The following is a 15646-nucleotide window of genomic DNA, read 5'->3' on the forward strand; positions in this document are numbered from 1 at the left end:
CGAGGCTCCTCAATGGGCTGAATCTGCTGCTGCTTGTCAGGCAGAGGGGCTCCCTGCTCCGGCGACTTTATCATCACAATGAGTCAGAAGCACTCAGCAGTCGTCAGACTCCTCATTAAATATGCCCCCAAGGTACCGCCCCCTGATGGGGGTCAGCAGGTTCTCCAGGTGATCTGCCCGGTACCATGTTTAAATGTTGGAGTGCCTCCCCCAGGACCGTTCCCCGGACCGACCGTAAACAGGCCTCCGCCCCCCCTTTGAAGGTCCATCCGCAAACCTGCCTCCACCGCTTATTTGCCGGATACCTGGATCAGGTTCGGACGCGATAGTGACATCATCGGCCGACGCGGTCCCACTGCACATGCCCTGCTGCCAGCTGCGTAATCCTGACACGCCCCTTCCGGTCGCGACCGGGGTGAGCGAGCCGACGCGCAGTCGAAGAAGCCAGCGCCGCCCAAACCGACGCGCACATCATCGCCAGGCCGCGGACAGACCCCGGGAGGACCCACGGGCGCGGCCACAACAGAAGACCCCATATACTCACCTGGTACCTGATGGCGACGGATCACTTAAGAGGCAAGCATTTAAATAAAAGCTGCCCCTCTCTGCTGACACCGACACCAGATGTTCCCCTGCTGTGTGGTGCTTCCGGCGTCCTGGACAGACCGAGGCAGGGGACTCCCACTACCTGAATCGGCCTGCCAGGACTGGGTTATCTTCATTTCTTCGACCTTCTTCATAAGGCCTGTCTGAAGAGGTTCCCCTGCCAGGGACAGGAAACCAACCTATGTGGGAGAGAGGTGCCGCCCTTTTATGTCTGTAGGTTTCCTGTCCCTGAAGGGCGGATCCCCTCTATCTTGGTGCTGTCATGGCGACTGAATAAAAAACTCTATGGGGCTGCTTAAAAGACACCTTATGACCGGAAGCCAAGGTGGGTACGTCCTCTACCCCCAGGTTTTGGTTGATGGCTTCAATGAGACTGTCTACTGACTCCTAGTAATCAGGCGCTTCTAAATTGAGGGACCCTTCGGAATCGTACTCCGAACAATGTTCACTAATCTCCGCTGGTGAGGGTGAACGAAAGATGGAACTCAGCGATGCAGATGCCGGGGGACGCGGTGTGGGTTCGTTTCCCCCACGTCTGCATAGTGAGAGAGCGGCCCCTGCAGGCCGGAGACTCCTGTGAGTCAGAGGACCTCTCCAGGACAGGCGAACCGCTGCTCCTGGACTAAGATGGGGTATGAAGGGACTCGATTGCCTTTGTTAGGGATGCCATAGATTGCGACAAAGACAAAGGCCATTCCGGGGGGAAGACCATGCTTTCTGCTCCTAACACACTGGGATGAGTCGCAGGGGAGGGCTCCTGAGCGTGCTCGGAACCGCAGGCCTCACAGAGACGTTTACTCTGGGTAAGCGGAAAAGCGGACCGACAGGCCATACATGAGGCATATATAAAAACGTATGAGACTGGGTCCTTCTAGCCATGCTGGACCTGCTGCTGTTATAATCAGAACTTGGATAAGCTGCAGGAATATATATTGCAGCTGCCAGGCTGGGGGGAGTAGCACTTACCCCAGTCCTGTGTCTCAGGAGGAAGCATCAGTGATGTCCCATATAAAAAATGCGCCCAATTGGTGGACGGTCCCATTGGAAATGGCGGAGTTTTGACTCGCGGCCTATCGGAGGCCGAAGCCGGGGGCTAAATTTTTCCCCGGCATCCGCCCGAGGTTGAGGCGGCTAAAAGAGGTGGGACTTCCACCTGCGGCCTAACCACGCCAGAAGCCAGGGACTAAATTATCTGAGGCCCACCCGAGTATGGAGGGGACGGACCCAGAAGAGGGAGGCAGGAACGGGATCTCGGCCCACGGACAGGCACCGCCAGCAGCAGGGAGCTCCCAGCACCCGCCCGAGAACATGGGCACGGGGCTGGAGCGTGGCTTCCCATCTTGAACGGCAGGGGAAAACTGCGCCGCAGCAGGATCCTTCCCAGCTCCCCACCTCGCATGGCTCCAGAGATTAAAGTTAGAGGGGGGGCTGTATAACAGACGGTGTAGGCACCCTAGCTCCATCTTCCCTTCAGGGGATGAGGAGAGGGACCGTCCGCCTCTTTCCATCACCGTTGTCTGAGCATTGGTGATGCAGTGGGGGCCGCACGGACTGTCCATATGCGCCTGTACAGCCTAGGGTTTCGTTACCTTAGGGTGGTCAGGGCTGAGTCTGGCATATTGTCCCACGTTGCGGGAGAGGATATGTGGAGGCGACACTCCACGTGCTCGCCCGTTGTTGGTTTGGAGAGATCGGACCCCTTCAAAAGGGTCCGTCGCCCCGTCTCGTCTTCCATGGTGAAAAAGAAAGGAAAAAAAAACGGAGGTCTGGAAACCAGACCTGTGCCTCCTAAGACACTAAGCATGAACTGGTTAGCTGAGAGCCAGCAGGAAGGTGTATACTGCAGGGGAGGAGCTAACTTTTTTTGTATCACTTAGTGTCAGCCTCCTATTGGCAGCAGCACACACCCACGGTCTGTGGTATCATCACTGCAGAAAATAACGGACATTTGTAGCAGCAACGGACACTCAGCACTGAACCAGGGGAGAGTGAATAAACCACAGGATTTTTGTTTGTTACTGAGAGACAGTGGTTTTCCAAAATCAGAAAACCACCTTTAAGAGATTAATATGATTAAATGTGTTTATAAAACATTTCCCATAGTGAACATGATTACAGCTTTGATCTTGTGTGACTTATTCATGTCTAACAAGATTTAATTAATCTCTAAAGAATTTCCCAGATAGTGAACATGAGTACGGCTTCTCTCTCGTGTGACTTCTTTCATGTACAACTATAGTGGATTTTTGTGGCAAACATTTCCCACATTATAGGCCTTACAGATCCATTTTTTTAAATTGTTTTTCCATCTTCACATTTCAGGAGTCATAATGTTATTATACACTAGGGGGCAATGGGGTTAGACGTTATATACCAGAGGGCACAACAGGGCTGGCTGTTATGCACCGGGGCTGGATGTTATGCACCGTGGAGGGGCAAAGGGGCTAGATGTTATACACCGGGGAGGTGTGTGTTGGGGGGGGAGGCGATGGTTGTCATACACCAGGGTGCAGCATCGGGGCCGGATGTTATACACTGGGGGGAACAATAGATGTTATATACAGGGGGATGCAATGGGGCCTGAAAGAAAATCCAGAATGCAATGATTGAGAGTGGCCCAATGCTTTTCGACCTAAAGTGAATCTATCTAGATTACAAGATTTGGCCAAAAATTACATGCTGACAGGGGATATAAGTGGATGGTAAAGGGTGCCTGCTCTGGGCAGCATCTTGTCTCCATGTTTATATGTTAATTGAACCAGGTCTCAAAAACTAATATGATTGTCAGATAACAAAAACTCTAAATGTGGCCATTGCAGCTGTTTCTAGATACAAACTCATAAACCCTTTTATGATAAAGCAATTCTCCACCCCGTCACAGAGGAGTGACCAAACACTTGCCATGTACTGTCACCTGCCTGGTGTCTTCTGCTTGCCTCCGACTGAGACTTTTGTTCTGGTCATTCTACATCCAAGATGGCCTCCATAGTGGCAGAGGGACGACAGCCGTATGTCTGACCCACACCTCCATAGCACGGCACTTCCTGACTTACCACAGGGCTCTCCATGCCACTGAGCGGCCTGCCTGGATGCAGAGAGACCAACATGGTGACCTCAGTGTAGGAGACAGTGGGAGGCATTATTATAATCACATGCCGGTCATCATCATCATGCACTGGACATTATTACACACCTGTGGAAACATCTCCCGTAATCTCCTCCTTCCCGTCACTCACACACGGCTGATCCCCCCTCGTCATCGCTTCTTCTTCTGTCTCTTCCTTCTCTTTATTCTTAGTCGGATCTTCCTCCTGATTTATCAGATGTAACAATCAGCACAATACAAGAAACCACCAAAATCTGTGACATCTATGACCTAGATCAGAAATGTCCCCCCATATACAGATCCGGTACAGGGCTCAGCACCGTCTACCTGATGATCCTCCGGGATGTTGTGATTCTCCTCCGGACAGTCCTGGGGATACAGAGGACGGGGACATCTCTCTGGTGGATTTCTCCTCCTGGATCCATCTGTAAAAAAACACACAGTGACGGTATAGATTGTGAGATGAGATGATGGAGTAGTAGTAGGTGTAGATGACCACAGAACAGACATGACAGTCTCCCCTCCTCACCCTGCTGACCAGCCCATATTGCGATCGCCTCTTGTGCTCCATGTATAACCTCAACCTTAATATCAACCAGATCTTCGCCCTAAAAAGAAAAATGTAAGATGAGCTCAGGTCCCATCACTTCATGGTCAGATGTTGTGGAGGCTTCAGTGTCATCTACCTGATGATCTTCCGGGATGTTGTGATTCTCCTCCGGACAGTCCTGGGGATACAGAGGACGGGGACATCTCTCTGGTGGATTTCTCCTTCTGGATCCATCTGTGGAAACACACAGGCTGAATACATGACCTGCCGTGTATCTGTCTATATATGAGACATAGTAACATAGTAACATAGTTAGTAAGGCCGAAAAAAGACATTTGTCCATCCAGTTCAGCCTATATTCCATCATAATAAATCCCCAGATCTACGTCCTTCTACAGAACCTAATTGTATGATACAATATTGTTCTGCTCCAGGAAGACATCCAGGCCTCTCTTGAACCCCTCGACTGAGTTCGCCATCACCACCTCCTCAGGCAAGCAATTCCAGATTCTCACTGCCCTAACAGTAAAGAATCCTCTTCTATGTTGGTGGAAAAACCTTCTCTCCTCCAGACGCAAAGAATGCCCCCTTGTGCCCGTCACCTTCCTTGGTATAAACAGATCCTCAGCGAGATATTTGTATTGTCCCCTTATATACTTATACATGGTTATTAGATCGCCCCTCAGTCGTCTTTTTTCTAGACTAAATAATCCTAATTTCGCTAATCTATCTGGGTATTGTAGTTCTCCCATCCCCTTTATTAATTTTGTTGCCCTCCTTTGTACTCTCTCTAGTTCCATTATATCCTTCCTGAGCACCGGTGCCCAAAACTGGACACAGTACTCCATGTGCGGTCTAACTAGGGATTTGTACAGAGGCAGTATAATGCTCTCATCATGTGTATCCAGACCTCTTTTAATGCACCCCATGATCCTGTTTGCCTTGGCAGCTGCTGCCTGGCACTGGCTGCTCCAGGTAAGTTTATCATTAACTAGGATCCCCAAGTCCTTCTCCCTGTCAGATTTACCCAGTGGTTTCCCATTCAGTGTGTAATGGTGACATTGATTCCTTCTTCCCATGTGTATAACCTTACATTTATCATTGTTAAACCTCATCTGCCACCTTTCAGCCCAAGTTTCCAACTTATCCAGATCCATCTGTAGCAGAATACTATCTTCTCTTGTATTAACTGCTTTACATAGTTTTGTATCATCTGCAAATATCGATATTTTACTGTGTAAACCTTCTACCAGATCATTAATGAATATGTTGAAGAGAACAGGTCCCAATACTGACCCCTGCGGTACCCCACTGGTCACAGCGACCCAGTTAGAGACTATACCATTTATAACCACCCTCTGCTTTCTATCACTGAGCCAGTTACTAACCCATTTACACACATTTTCCCCCAGACCAAGCATTCTCATTTTGTGTACCAACCTCTTGTGCGGCACGGTATCAAACGCTTTGGAAAAATCGAGATATACCACGTCCAATGACTCACCGTGGTCCAGTCTATAGCTTACCTCTTCATAAAAACTGATTAGATTGGTTTGACAGGAGCGATTTCTCATAAACCCATGCTGATATGGAGTTAAACAGTTATTCTCATTGAGATAATCCAGAATAACATCCCTCAGAAACCCTTCAAATATTTTACCAACAATAGAGGTTAGACTTACTGGCCTATAATTTCCAGGTTCACTTTTAGAGCCCTTTTTGAATATTGGCACCACATTTGCAATTGCGGTAATTCTAGGTTTCTGTATCAGGGACTAAATTACATTGTTGTGGTCCTCACCACCGGTACCGAGATCGCAGTACATTGTGAGCCTCAGGCATGAAGTAATAATCAGCGAGGACAATTCCTAATGCTCTCTGCTCTGCACTCGGAGGATGAGGACCCTGAGGAGGGGGACAGAGAAGACCCTCGTCAGTCAGATGGAGGAGCCGCACTAAGAAATACAACTTCTCCAAATTTGGTCTCCGCTAGGGATGGAACCACAGAGAAGCTCCACATTTTAACCCCCTAAATGCAGAGATAAATTAATAGCGATCGCAACATTTAGGAGGCCGGGAGAGGGCCGATAGTTGTATCATGGCAACACAAGATCGCCATGACAACCTCGGGATCTGCCAGTGTCAGCCTGTTTAGACCATACCAGGAGCACAGTCTAAGAGGCTTCTGTCGATGCAGTACATGTACACTGTAATGCCTTATATCTGAGATCAGAGTAATAAGTTAAGGTCCCATAGAGCAGAGGTGTCAAACTGCATTCCTCGAGGGCTGCAAACAGGTCATGTTTTCAGGATTTCCTCGTGTTGCACAGGTGATAATTTAATCACCTGCACAGAATGATTCCATCACCTGTGCAATGCTAAGGAAATCGTGTAAACATGACCTGTTTGCAGCCCTCGAGGAATGCAGTTTGACACCTCTGCCATAGAGGGACTAAGTAAAAAAGTAAAATAAATCACAAAATAAAAGAAAAAAACATACGAATAGATATTTATATAAATAAGAATGAAAAGTCATCTTGTCCCGCTAAAAAAACAAGAGGCCAAACAGCTCCATCAGTGTAGAAATAACATACCGTACATATAGCTCTCAGAATAAAGTGATGCAAAAACAATTTCATTTTACTATAAAATAGTTTCATTGTGTACATTTTTTTTTATAAATGTCATATCATTGTAATGGTACTGACCCAAAATTGTTTTACCACACGGTGTACAGCATAAAAAAAGAATAAAAAAAAATAAACTTAAAAATCAATTCCTAAATTGCTGTTTTTTTGTTCATTCTAACTCCCCAAAAATCAGAATGGAAAGCGATCAAAACATGTCATGTGCCCAAACATGGTACCAATAAAAACGTCAGCTCGTCCTGCAGAAAACAAGAACTCAAATCACTGTCGGCAGAAATATAGGAAAATTATAGTGCTCAAAATAGGGTGATGTAAAAACTTTATTTAGCAAAAAAAAGTGTCTTTTAGATTGCGAAAGAAACCAAACATAAAAACCCGATATAAATCTGGTATCACTGTAATCGCACCGACCCGAAGAATAAAGTCTTCTTATCGCTTATACCGTATGAGGAACTGCGTAAAAGAACAATTCTTTATCTGCTGTTAATTTGTTAATTCTGCCTTCCAAAGATTGAAGTAAGGTTGGGCTCACATTTATCCTGCACTCTACGCTGAACACTTACATCGGGGTGTCCGTAAAATTCTATGAAATATGGGATTCAAATGAAACTGCCGGTGGAAGATTCCCCATAATGAGGCAGATGGAGGCACTGTGTACACTGTCTGACCTGTGATGCAGAGGTGTCCGCCTTTTTAAGCGTGCTGTAGTGCAGTGGGTTTGGTGCAGTGCAACAGATAGGCATGGACCACAGAAAAGTTCAAAGTAAATGTCTTTAATGTCCAAAAACTCACACACAGAAGTGATGTCCTCCGGATCACAGCCGGGTCACCGTAAACACAGTCTAGAAATCCAAACTGGTTGCCGTGGACGATGGCACCGCTGTGTCTTTTGGGTGCAACAGCCACCTTGAGTTCCCTGGTTCTGTGTTAGCTTCACACAGTCCTAGGTTGCACAGAGACACCTGCCTCCACATCCACACATACAGTGGGGAAAAAAAGTATTTAAAGGGAACCTGTCACCCCGTTTTTTCAAGATGATATAAAAATAGCGCTAAATAGGGGCAGAACTGTGCTTTAAATTAGTGTATTTTTGGAGCCTTTATTCCCCACCTATGCTGCCAAAATACCTTTGTATTGTCTGGTCATATGGGCGTGGTGACAGCGCTGTTTCTCCCCCAGATCTCCGTTCGTGGCGTAGTGGTGTGTGCATGCCCAGCAGGCGAATCCAGTGCGCAGGTGAAGGAAAAAAGCGCGATCTGCGCTATTCCGCGGTTTATTGGTGGGCGCGGCCATCTTTGTGAGGCCGCGCGTGCGCAGATGGTACTTCTCGGCTTCCGGAAAATGGCGGCGGGATGCCGCGCGTGCGCAGATGGAGATCGCGGTGGCCATTTTCCTGAAGCCCCGGCACACCACTACGCCACCAACGGAGATCTGGGGGAGAAACAGCGCTGTCACCAAGCCCATATGACCAGACCAGCGTGAGTGACAGCCCAAAACGGCGACTTTACAAAGGTATTTCGGCAGCATAGGTGGGGAATAAAGGCTCCAAAAATACACTAATTTAAAGCACAGGTTCCCTTTAATCAGCCACCAATTGTGCAAGTTCTCCCACTTAAAAAGATGAGAGAGGCCTGGAATTGACATCATAGGTAGACCACAACTATGAGAGTCAAAATGAGAAAACAAAATCAGAAAATCACCTTGTCTGATTTGGCAAGGTTTATTTTGCAAATTATGGAGGAAAATAAGTATTTGATCACCTAAAAACATGCAATATTTCTGGCTCCCACAGACCTGTAACTTCAAGAGGCTCCTCTGTCCTCCACTCATTACCTGTAGTAGTGGCACCTGTATGAACTTGTTATCAATATAAAAGACACCTTGTCCACAACCTCAGTCACTCTCCAAACTCTACTATGGTGAAGACCAAAGAGGTGTCGAAGGACACCAGAAACAAAATTGTAGCCCTGCACCAGGCTGGGAAGACTGAATCTGCAATAGGCAAGCAGCTTTCTGCAATACGCAAGCAGCTTGGTGTGATGAAATCAACTGTGGGAGCAATAATAAGAAAATGGAAGACCGTATTTTTCGGACCATAAGACGCACTTTTTCCCCAAAAAATATTGGGGGGAAATGGGGGTGCGTCTTATGGTCGCAATGTACTTACTGTTTTCGGTGATCTCGCTCCCGTTCAATGGTGCTCGGTGCTGTGTGGGGCTCCGGAGACATTGTGCGGCAGTTTCGGCGATCCTCGGTGCTGTGCAGGACTCCGGGGACATGGTGCTCATTTTGAGCGGTCCTCTATGCTGCAGGGGGGGCTCCAGTGACATTATGCGAAAACTCGAAGCCCCGCAGTTCTATTTCCACCTGAAGTGGCGCATGTGCAAATTGAGATCTCTGTTCCGAGATCTCGTCTCCTGAGATCTCGGGACAAGATGTCGTTGCCGATATCTCAATCTGCGCATGCGCCGACTCCGGCGGCCATTTTCCCGGACGCCACAGCATCAAGGCAAGGGAATAGAGCTGCGGGGCTTCAGGCTTTCACATAATGTCGTCGGCCTACACCAATGCCTTCATTAATTCTTTTGAGGAACATTACATCTATTCAGAGGGCTTATTTATTGAACATGCCACATGCTATTATCGCTACATAGATCACATTTTTTTAATCTGGACAGGGACACCTGACTTACTACAATCATTCTATTTACCCTTGAACTCTGTCTACCCAGAGCTTCAATTTATTATGCACTATAACAAAGACTATATCTCCTTCCTGGACACCATGGTACATAAGGACATTTATGGGAAACTTATGACAGATTTGTTTGTCAAACCCACTGATTGCAATAGCCTTCTACATTATTCCAGAAGATATCCAAAAGCAACCAAACATAGTCTTCCCCGGTCTCAGTTTTCAAAAGTGTCTAGGATAGTCACTGACCCGGATATACTCCCTACTCGCCTGGATGACATGTCACTAAAATTTAGAGACAGACAATACCCCTTGAGATTATTAGAACAGGAGAAAGCCTGCATCCTATCTCCCCAGTTTCCCCTCCTCCACCTACATTTGCCAAGGAGAGGGTGCCTTTTCTACACACCTACCACCCCCTCATGCCGAAAGTCCATTCTATCACAAGAAAACACTGGCCACATCTTTCTAAAGTGTACCCCAATATTGAGGGTTTCAGCATGCCAACACTGACGTGCGATAGAAGGGCTCCCAAGATCAGGGACAAACTCGTACGGGCCAACATTGGCAGTGCACGTCTCACTACCACTCAACGGCTTCTATCTACATGTCGCCAAGGCACCTTCCCATGCCTCAATTGTGCTGCTTGCTCCAAAGTAAAAAAATCTGACAGTGTCACCCATACACGTTGGGGAAAGATGATGCATTAGGAGAGGAAAACAAGTTGGCAGGGATTGATACATTGGATGGGAAAGAACCAAGGGAAGGTGTGGACAGACTTGAAAACAAAGACACATTCGGAGGTGAGGGTGGAGGGGTTGGTTAATGTCTTTTAGCAGCTTTTCGTTTCCTGGACTTTGTTTTGCTGCTTCTTCGGTCTTTTGGTTCCTGTTGCTGCATGGTTGAAGTGGAAGGCTGGGCTGCTGCACTCAGCTGTGTGGTTGAAGGGGAAGGCTGGGCTGCTGCACTCGGCTGCATGGTGCAGCTGGGTACTGTTGGAACAGTCCTAATGTACAGCGGTGGTTGTGGTGGTGGTGGATAGTGCCACTGATGCTGTCCTGGAGCTTGTTGCCCTGTAGGGAATGAAGTTTATGCCTGCTGCTGATATCGGGACCGCTGTATGGCCTCGGTATAAGCAGCCTGACAGGCCTTCATCACATAGAGCTGGAGTTCATGCGTAAGGTTTTCCAACACGCCCCGCTCTATTGCGGTAAAAAAATGTTGCATCGGTCTCTGAAGGTCGGCTTCCAGGCGGTCAAGGTGTCTGTGGACTTCCTGGAATAGTGTGTTCACATGAGAGATCCCACTATCCAGTCTTTCTACAACCGCCTTGATCCCAGCCTGGAAGACCTGGAAGTGAATAAACTCAGGCATGACTGACCTCTCCCAGGCCCTCTGCCGCTGGCGAGCAGACTCAAGTAAAGTAGTGGCAGAGAGGAAAACCAGATGGACCAGCTTCCTGTTCCCCAGCTTGTGAAGCCTGCCTGGTTGCTACATTGCTGGTGGATGAGTGGGCCTGCTCGTTGGCTGGTCGATGAGGGGCTGCTCCAACAGAGGACGATCCAGGTTGTGTGGTGCTGCTCCAGGTTCTGTGTAGAAAATTAATGAAAATCATAAGTAGAAAAAAAAAGTTTAAATAATTGTTAGACAACATAAAAGATACTCACGTTCGCTGAGCAACCGCAGGCTTCAGAAAAGAAAGCTGATGATGGTACTTATATTTTCTGATTTTTCGAGCAGCACCACTTCGAACCCGAATCTCCTCTCTCATGTCCTTATTGAAGAGATCTTTCATCGAACGCCAACGGACTTTTATTATCTTCACTGTGAAGGGGGAAGAAAAAAAAAGTAACTGCACAAAGACACCAACATTTACAGCAAAAGCGACTCGTAAGACCACATTGCAATACTTACGAAAATCCTTTCTGACTTGCGGCCTTGCATGGTCCCAATCATCCAACAGCGATCTGGCCACTTCTTCCCAGAGTCGTCGGATCAAGGCTGAGTCGGAATGATTCCAATCACAGGGGTCCCACAACGCTGCTCGCTCTTGCACAGCTTGAATAGATGAAATGCAAAAAAAGAATTTTTAAGTAAAACTGAAAACAAATTCTATTACAACTCTGATAAAGGCTACTTACAACCCATCTTTCCTCATCAGCAACTTAAGGCCGACGACCCTGGGAAGATTCATTTCCACTTGACTGCTCCTGCTCTTCTGATCTGGAAGGTTCTTGTAAAGAAAATACATGACCGCATATGCCGAGTACGGTCTTTTCCTACGTATGTAACCTAACCACCAAGACTGCCCACCGACCCAACCTTTTCCTTAAATAAAAACATAACCAATTATTCTTTTGGATATTTTGGCCACAGCGGCCAACTTTTATTAACAAAATTAACATAAACATAAATACAACAGTATAAATTCGAGGGGAGGGTTCTTGGAGCTAAAAAGATCTGGCAAAACCCCACAAGAGAAGATCGACCACCATATTACCCTCAGCCGTGAAAACCAGCTCGAGGGCACCGTACATCCCGTTCCGGGAAGAGAAAAAACCACCGACAGCTCCCAGGGTAAAACCCCGTCCAGAGCCCATACCAAAATGCCAGATCCAACCCCACCACATTTTAAATTGCCTGCAATTATGCTCAAATTCCTTCCCCCAACCAATCAGCGTCAACTCCAAGAACCCCCACCCCCCCACCACACACGAACAGCCCTGACCACCTCAGGCTCGTGAGTGCCCCAACGCCACCAACGCCCGTTCAACTCCCTCTTGCAATGCTAAAGTCCACAAATCAATCCCAATCGCGTTTAAGTGGACTCCGTCCTCCAACCAGTAGTTACCAAGCCCTGACTCCAATTCAAAATGTCTCACACTCCGTTCCTGGAAACAAAACCCGCTATTGCCCTATTGAACTTGACCCTAGCCCTATTAATACCCTTCAAAGATCTAGCCCCCCTCCACTGTTTCCTAGGCACAATATCTGACCACACAATCAACACCCCAGGAAATGATACCTGCAACCTCAACAAATCGAACCGTATGTCCCTAATCAACTCCCTGACAGGCCGCACACCCAAGTCGTTCCCCCCCAAATGCACAATTAAAATGTCAGGTTGTCTATCTAAACGAACCGCCTTAGAAAATTCAGAAAGGGCCCTGCTCCACACCATCCCCCTATATCCCAACCACCGAATGACAACTTGACGCCTACTAAACCCCAGTTGCCTACCGTCCGGCCTGACCTCGGCCCGCAGCGCCCCCCAATGAACGAACGAATGTCCGAAGATCCAGGCTAAGTAAGGGGACACACCTGCAACAAGATGCATGAAGAAAAAACACTTGGGTCAAATACAAAATCATAATCACACCACTAAATTAATGACGGACGTAACTTAAGTAACGATTGGAAGTCCACCTACCAATTCTACAAATGTCTTCCGCGCCCAAACCCAAACTATCAGCTTCTGATGCCGCCCCGATACGAAATGAATGCGACCCAAACAAATCCGGAGAAAGGCCCAACTCCCGCAAGCCCCTTCTTAACACCGCAATGAACTGAAAGCGTGACAAAAAGGACCCCTCTATGTGACACAACAAAGGGCCAGATCTGCCTGACCATAACTGCCAGTATGCTTCCAGACAACCTCTAGGGCACATCAGAGACCCGCTAACCCTCCCCAGCACCACACGTTTTCCTCTCCCCATTTGGTCAGTCTTTGAACGCCGAATCCAAAAAACGATACCCCCCGTCCAAACTTCCACATCCTCCGCCAACAAACCCCCTGCTCGAACTCTGGAACTCGACACCAGCTCCCCAACACGCAATGCCCAAAAAAATGCTAATGAAAAAGCGAGACGAAATAATGCCAACTCAAAACTCGAACCACAAATAATCTCCAAAACTCCGCCCAACCGTTCCAAAAGGCTAAACGAAATGGGGCGGCGACGGTCAATCGACTGATTGCCTCTCCTAAAACCCCTAAGTGCTTGTCTGACCAAAAAATGCTTAGTCGCGTCCACCAACCCCTGCAACTTAAAAGCAAAAGCCAATCCAGCAACAAATTTGTTTACCTTCGAAATCGACCAACCTTCCTCGGCCGCCTTACCGATCAAGAATAACACCGCCAACATCCTATCTTCGTCAGACAGCAACTGGCCCCACACCGACACCCAACTTTGCCATACCCTCCAAGAGGCTTCGTATGATGCCCAGGTTTGACTTGTCACAGACTCCTGAATCAACCGGCCCGCTCGTCCATAATCACGCTCCAAAGATGCAAAGGGCATTCCTCTCCCGAGATCTCCGCGTCCGGCGCCAATTCCCGAAAACGGTCCCACTGGAAACGAGACAATGCATCAGCTATTGAGTTCTGCACACCCGGCACATGCACAGCCGAAATACAAGCGTTCAGCTCCAAGCACCAGAAAACCAACTCCCTCACCAACTTAATCACCGGGGGGGATGAGGCCGATAAACTGTTCATCACCGACACGACGCTCATGTTGTCGCAATGAAAACGAATCCTCCTGTTAGCAAACATTTCACCCCAAATGGAAACCGCCACCACGATGGGGAACAATTCCAGCAAAACCAGATTTTTTGTAAGGCCCAACTCCCTCCACTGGCCCGGCCACCGTCCGGCACACCAACGACCACCGCAATAGGCCCCGTAACCAGCCGAACCGGCTGCATCCGTATAAATCTCGCAATCAAAGTTTGTTAAGACCTCCTGCTGAATTAACGACCGCCCGTTGTAATTGCACAAGAAACGTTGCCACACTAGCAAGTCGTCTTTGTGTTCCTTGCTCAGGCGAACAAAATGATGCGGCTCTTTCACACCTGCTGTTGCGACTGACAACCTGCGACAAAATATCCTGCCCATGGGTATGATCCGACATGCAAAATTCAATCTACCCAAGAGAGACTGCAACTCTTTCAAAGTCAGCTTCCTCCTCCTTCTAGCTCTATCAACCTCCTGCTGCAGCATGGCCAACTTATCCTCCGGCAACCGACACTCCATTCTCTCGGAGTCAATTAAAATTCCCAAAAAACTCAACACCGTGGTGGGACCTTCCGTCTTATCCGCCGCTAATGGAACTCCAAAAAGCTCTGCTACCCAAAACATAGCCGTTAACGTATTACGACACACTGCGGAATCAGGCAGCCCAATAAACAAAAATCATCCAAATAATGGATAACCGACTGAACTCCCGCCACGACCCTAACCACCCACTCCAGAAAAGTACTAAATGTTTCAAACAATGAACAAGAAATGGCGCAACCCATTGGCAAACATCTGTCCAAATAGTAACCACCATTCCAAAAGCAACCTAACAACGGAACACTGTCCGGATGCACCGGAAGCAACCGGAAGGCCGATTCAATATCCGTCTTTGCCAACAGCGCCCCCGGGCCATGCCTTCTCACCCACTGTACCGCTGCATCGAATGATGTATACTCAACAGAGCACAGTTCTTGGGCGATGCCATCATTTACCGACCGACCCTTTGGATACGACAAATGTTGAATGAACCGAAATTTATTCGGCTCTTTATTAGGCACCACCCCCAAAGGGGAAACCACCATACCCTCAGTCGGCGGGTTCAAAAACGGCCCAGACATCCTTCCCAACTCCACTTCTTTCTTGAGTTTAACATCAACCACCTCGGCATGCAACATTGCCGACCGCAAATTCTTAATCGAAAAAGGAACCTCGTGACTCGGGGGAGGAATCCTAAAACCATCCGCAAAACCATTAAAAATAATACCTGCCTTCACCTGATCAGGGTACCTATTTAGAAAGGGGGCCATCTCGTGAAGCCTCACCGGGCTCTCCCCCTTGACCGGCACCCACAACTGGCTTTCCTTTCCCCTTCCTGAAACACTTTGAAGCCCCGTGTGAACTTCCATTACAGTGGGAACACACGTGCTTAAATTTACAGGTGTTACCGTATTTACACTGCCCGTCATTAAACTGCCAGCAGGTTCCAGACTTCTCCTTTGCTCCCTGTGCACCCTGACTACTGCTT

General features: G+C 48.0%; 1 protein-coding gene, 1 long non-coding RNA gene and 1 pseudogene across 2 annotated transcripts in view; all 3 read right to left on the reverse strand.

Moving 5' to 3' along the window:
- The window catches only part of LOC138657468 (zinc finger protein 585A-like), a 268682-nt pseudogene that overhangs the window by 160526 nt on the left and 92510 nt on the right, over positions 1–15646 (reverse strand).
- LOC138657475 (zinc finger protein 271-like) overlaps positions 1–15646 on the reverse strand; it is a 93956-nt gene that overhangs the window by 9866 nt on the left and 68444 nt on the right. The window lies entirely within an intron of this gene.
- On the reverse strand, positions 4398–11656 carry LOC138657484 (uncharacterized). The gene is made up of 4 exons (XR_011317056.1): positions 11520–11656; positions 11273–11429; positions 10987–11194; positions 4398–4496 (listed from the first exon to the last, which is right to left on the reverse strand). It is a non-coding gene; the product is annotated as an uncharacterized lncRNA (long non-coding RNA).

This window comes from Ranitomeya imitator, chromosome 1 (assembly GCF_032444005.1).
Source record: "Ranitomeya imitator isolate aRanImi1 chromosome 1, aRanImi1.pri, whole genome shotgun sequence".
NCBI classification, from domain to species: Eukaryota; Metazoa; Chordata; class Amphibia; order Anura; family Dendrobatidae; genus Ranitomeya; species Ranitomeya imitator.